The sequence below is a fragment of the Fukomys damarensis genome, unplaced genomic scaffold (assembly GCF_012274545.1).
Source record: "Fukomys damarensis isolate Sample0158 unplaced genomic scaffold, DMR_v1.0_HiC HiC_scaffold_14, whole genome shotgun sequence".
NCBI lineage: Eukaryota > Metazoa > Chordata > Mammalia > Rodentia > Bathyergidae > Fukomys > Fukomys damarensis.
This window is the reverse complement of record NW_022900926.1, coordinates 66,097,198-66,102,655: the sequence shown is the minus strand read 5'-3', so window position 1 is coordinate 66,102,655 and position 5,458 is coordinate 66,097,198. Positions and strand designations below refer to the sequence as shown.

Genomic DNA, 5,458 nt, shown 5'->3' with positions numbered 1-5,458 from the left:
TTTTTTTTTTTTTTTTTTTTTTTCGTTTTTTCGTACCCAGGATCAAACTTCAGGACCTTGCGCTTGCGAGGCAGGCGGCAGAATCACTGAGCTAAATCCCCGGCCCTACTTTCAATTTTTAAAATAGTTAAAAAATCAAAAATCACATGCTAGCTTGGTTCAAAATACCCATGCTTAAATGGGGAGGTGGGATCCAAAATTCACAAGTCTGTTCATTTCATGACAACGAGTGTCTGTGATTTGGGATTATGTGGTTACTCTCCTTCAAAAACAACACACCAACAAGAAAAATGTAAAGTAGTTTAATCTCGTTGTGTAGAAGATGTCTTATAAACACAGTCCTGACTACAGCTTCAAGAAACCCAAGCTGCCATCGTCTGTGCTCCCTGCAGTGCCCCCTCACTCCCAGTCTCCCCAGAGAGCCCCAAAAGCTCTCTTCCTTCCGGGACTTCCGCCACGCCAGGGCGGTTCCCTTTTGACTGCTATGCCAATGCAGGGTGCAGGTAAGATTTCCTTTCACAAAGAGCGACCATGAATCAATGTAAACCTCACTGAACCATTCCAAACCCTTCCTTGCAGTTGTATTTTTTATACATCACAATGCTGTCTCTTAGGCCGCGCGTGGTGGCGCATGCCTATAATCCCAGCACTCGGGAGGCTGAGACAGGAGGATCGCTGTGAGTTCGAGATGTAAATGGGTGATTCAAGGGTAAGCACAAAAAAAAAAAAAAAAAAAAAAAAAAAACAATGCTGTCTCTTAGATTTCCAAGCTTGCTTGAAAACTATGCTACAGATACATACTGTCTTCCTTTCTGAAAATGAGATTCCAGCCAGAAGTTAAAACAAGCAGCAAGAGCAGAATTTTACAAAATGGAGGTGGCTGACTGATGGGATTTATATGACAATTTGGAACAAATTAGCCAGAGACAACTGGCGTGGAAGTTCCAGGTGAAGCTTGAGGCCCTAGCTAAGAAGCAGGAGAAAGCCTGGAGCTGGAATTTAGCATGCAGAATTCAACCCCAGTCTTCTATTTTAGCATCAGCAACTACAGAACTATTATCAAAACATCTCACACCATGATATGTGGAAGGGAGGCCAAGAACTCCTGTCACATGAAAACATACAATTCCTGTGGCACATCCCTAGCTACACAGTTGGATTCAAGTCCCGCAACAAGCTGTGTCCTGCTTTGCCCAGAGAGAGGTGTCCAAACAGGGCAATGGGCAGGAACAGTTGCCAAAAACCACCATGAGTACCTTGCATGAGAACATAGTTAGAAATCAGCAAATTTATAGCCTCTTTCAAGAATTGAGTGAGTGGGCTAGGGTTTTAGTTCAGTGGCACTGCTCCTGCCTCACAAACACAGGTCCTGAGTTCGATCCCTGGTACCAGAAAAAGAAAACAAAAGAAAAAAAAAAGTGAAAAGGAATGTTTTACCTGAAGAAGCAAGGGAGGAGACTTTCCCTAAAGCCAAATAACAAAATCCTACATGAGTCTTCAGATTGAGAGATGCCCACATGGGCAACTGACAAGATGCTACCTGGTTTTAACTAGAAAACAGACCTGCTAAGAGTTGAGTACAGCTGTTCCCTGCAGGTTCACATATTGGAGCTCTGGCCTCCAGTGTGGAAATCTTGGAACTAAAGCCCAATGGGAGGTGCTCAAGTCTCAGGGTGTGCCCTAGGAAGGGAGGGAGCTCTCTTAACACCCTCAGTAAATTCTCCCAAGAGTGAGTCTTAAAAATAGCAAGCCTCGACCCTTCAATCACTCTCTTTTGCTTCTCTCTTGCTCCCAAACACACCCCTGCCACTGTGATGCCATTTACCACAGGCTCTCACCAGAGCCGAGCTGATGCTGGTGCTCTGTCCAGGGAATTCCAGAGCTGGGAGCTAAATAAACTTCTTCTCATGGTAAAGATGGCCTGATTCAGGTATTGTGTTATAGTAAAAGCAAATGGACTAATCCATCCCTGAAATGAACATCTCGGAAATCACCAAAGGGAAGAAAATTATAATCATTTGTCTTGTGAGAAGGCATAGAGATCGAGCCAAAGATACCAGAACTAGTTCATCCTGATTTACATTCAGCCTCAGTCCAAGCTGGGATCAAAGCCAACTCTTGCCCAGATAATCGCCATCGAGGAATATAGTGTTTTAAAATGTGACTTGTAAATAAATAATAATACAAATAAGACATAAGCACTGTCAACAGGCAGATTTTTTTCTCCCTTTCATCTTTAATTTTTCTTCAGATATACTAAACAAAATATCAGAAATGTTAACCCTCACATTCCTTATGCTGGAATAGGGTTGATATCTACTTACAAAAAAAAAAGACAAGAATTTTTCCACCAATTAACACAATCAATATATCCTGTTTTCCCCTGGAGCACATCTTCTTCAAGAAGAGAAGACAGCTGTGACAGACAAGGCTACCTTTCTGAGGCACATTCTTCCCATTACAAATAAATGATCCTGGGGGAAATCAAGAAATGTACCTTTTTGGCCTGGTGGTATCAGAAGGTACGCAAAGCTTGCATGAGCTCTGAAGGTTGGAGTGAACTTCTCCATTGAGATGAGAAGATGACCCTGGAGCTCACCTGCAAACAGTACATGATGAGAGAGAAATGCTGTTCTAACTGCTCGAGGATTCGGCATCCAAGGTCCAGAGGGTAGAAGCCAGGCATGGCAGCAAACCTCTGATTGCAGCACTCTGGGAGGCTGAGGCAGGAGGAGTGCAAGTGTGAGCCCAGCCTGGGCACTTTAGCCACTTGTGAGGCCCTGTCTGAAAATAAAAAGGGCTGAGGATGTAGCTCAGTACAAGACTCCTGAATTCAGTGCGGGGGTGGGCAGGGATCTCAGTGTTGTTGTAGAAGCCCAATCCTCAGGCTGCCCAAACCTAGACCTGCTGAATCAGAACTCAGCAGCACAGCAACAGTAAAACCAACATAAGCACATCTCTCTGGTGAGCCAGCTAGATGACATATGCAAAGGACTTTTGCACACTTTTTTGCCTGACTCACAGAAAAACACAGCAAGTGTTTTTCAGTCATTACTTCTAGACCCTGGTGTGCTGGCTTAAAAGAACTGTACAGAGCAGGGCAGGGCAATCATAAGTTAAATGCAAACTGCAACAAATTGAGTCATTATTCACCGAAGGATGGTGCATGGCCCACAAGAGACTTGTCCCATGGCACTGACTTTTCCAGTAAATTATAGGATCTGCTTTGTGGGCTTGGAGATTTAGCTCAGTGGTTCCGCCACCTGCCTCACAAGCACAAGGACCCCAGTTTGATTCCTGGTACCAAAAGACAAAACAAAAACAAAAAAAATTGTTCCATGCTTTGTGGTTTTGGTAGACTAATAGTCTGAATTATTAGTATGACAAGAACAGGTCCTTTTCTGGAATGCAGGAGCACTACCAAGATTCACAGGAGATGGTACAGAAGTGAGCCAATCTACAGGTTCTGATAAAGGTCACAGCGCTGCACGGGTTAGTGTGCCAGAATTTCCTCTCCCTGTTGATTGGCTTTGTACTCTTAGAGAATGAATATACCAGTGGATGATGGCTAGACTATGTGCAAAATTAGACTCTGATCAAACCTGTAGCAATCTTCCTAGGACACCAACCCCTTACCTATGGGGTGCCCAGGAGGCCAACCTGCTCTAAGTCAGAGTTGCAGGAAGCCAGATTGCCATCTCTAGTGACAATCCAGTAAGCTAAACAACTTCTGTAACAATCAGCCACAAATGTCCAGGACTTAATTAAAAATTAAGAGCTTTCCTAATATTTGTCCCTACCTCCTAAATTTGACCAATCAGAGAAAGCCAAAAACATACTCTTAACACACTGGCTGCCCAACTCCCACGCCCGGGTCCACCGCCTGCAGTGATCCCACAGCTGTAGCCTCCCATCACAGAATACCTGGAGCCTTCCTTTTTGCTGTAGAAAGCCTTCCCGCTTCTCTGCCTGCCTGCGTCTCTGCCAAAACACAGCAGCAATGACCAGCACCCTCCCTAGGCAGGTTCAGCATGAATGGCGTTTGTCTTTCTCATTTGATTGGTATTTATTTCCACAACTATTCCAGTAAGCCAGACTGAGCAGTTACAGGGAGGCCTGCCACAGGTACTGGATCGGTTCCTTCCATGGGAAGTGCGCAGGAATGCCAAAAGCCTCTGCATTTGTATTAATTCCATTATTTTCACAGTGACATGAAAGCTGCCTTGCTGTGTGACAGTGATGAAGAGGGGAGGAAGATGACCATGGATGAGTGCAATAACGGTGAACATTTACCCAATACCTGACATGTGCCAAGTCCTCTGAAAGCACTTTAGCTGATCGTATTAATTGTGTGTGTGTGTGCGCGCACGTATGTGTTTCTTTGTTAGAGACAGGATCTCACTGTGTTGCCCAGGCCGCCCTCCGATTCCTTGGTGTGGGCGATCCTGGGCCTCAGCTTCCCAAGCAGCTGGGACTACAGGCGTTGGAGCCTGGTTCTTCTGATCTCATTTTAAGACAAGACCATCAAGGCACAAGACAGCTAAGGAACTTGGCCAAACACACACTTGTAACACATCGTGAAGGCTGCGTTCGAACCTCGTTCATCTGGGCCCCTATTTTACCTCTCTAATTATGAGGGGAAAATATGAAAAGTGTCCCAGTTTATTTTTCTAGTCTATGTGGACCTCATTTGTTTTTGTGAGATTTCAGGTAATTAAAAAGGATAAATATAGAAGAAGAAAATCACCTGATATTTAAAATTTTCCCCAGAGCCCTGAAGAAGGTATGAACTGACCTCAGGGATTATACGTGTTTCCCACAAAACCAAGAACAAGTATTTTTCCCAATAACCATTCTTCCTTCAAGGCTATGTAGCAGTGAAGCACTGAAGAATACAAATTGGGTTAAACTCAGTCATTTGAGATCACCTAAAAGAGAAGACTTTTTAAAGAGCTACGCGTACTCAAGACACCACTGGTACTGTCAGGGCCCGTAGGAGTGTCTGTAGAATGATGTCCCTGGTGATTTAGTTGTGTCTATTCAGTGCCAAAATTATGGTCGGCGCAGTGGGAAATCTGTCAAACCAGTTATTTGATACTGTCTAGTGCCAAACAATGGGTGGATCATGTTTTATGCAGCTATTTTGGAAAAACCAATATTGCCTTGGTTCCTTGACTTCACTAAGTAAATATTTCCTATGCTCCTGCCACATTGAAATCCCCACACATCCTCTCCTGCTACACTTTATTGTTCCATGAAGCTGTTCTTAGCTCCACATCCACTTACTCTTTTAAGAGATTTGCTCCTTTTTTCCTTTCAAATGTGCCACCCAAACTCGCTTTTCTTGAACTTTTTTTTCCCCCCAGTACCAGGGATTGAACTCAGGACCTTGTGATTTCAAGGCAGGCATGGTGCCACTGGGTTAAATCCCAGGCTCTCCTGGACATTTTTTTTTTTT

At 44.1% G+C, this 5,458-nt stretch overlaps 1 pseudogene; it reads left to right on the top strand.

Annotated features, from left to right (window-relative positions):
- Positions 1-5,458, top strand: part of LOC109118193 — a 21,695-nt pseudogene that overhangs the window by 425 nt on the left and 15,812 nt on the right.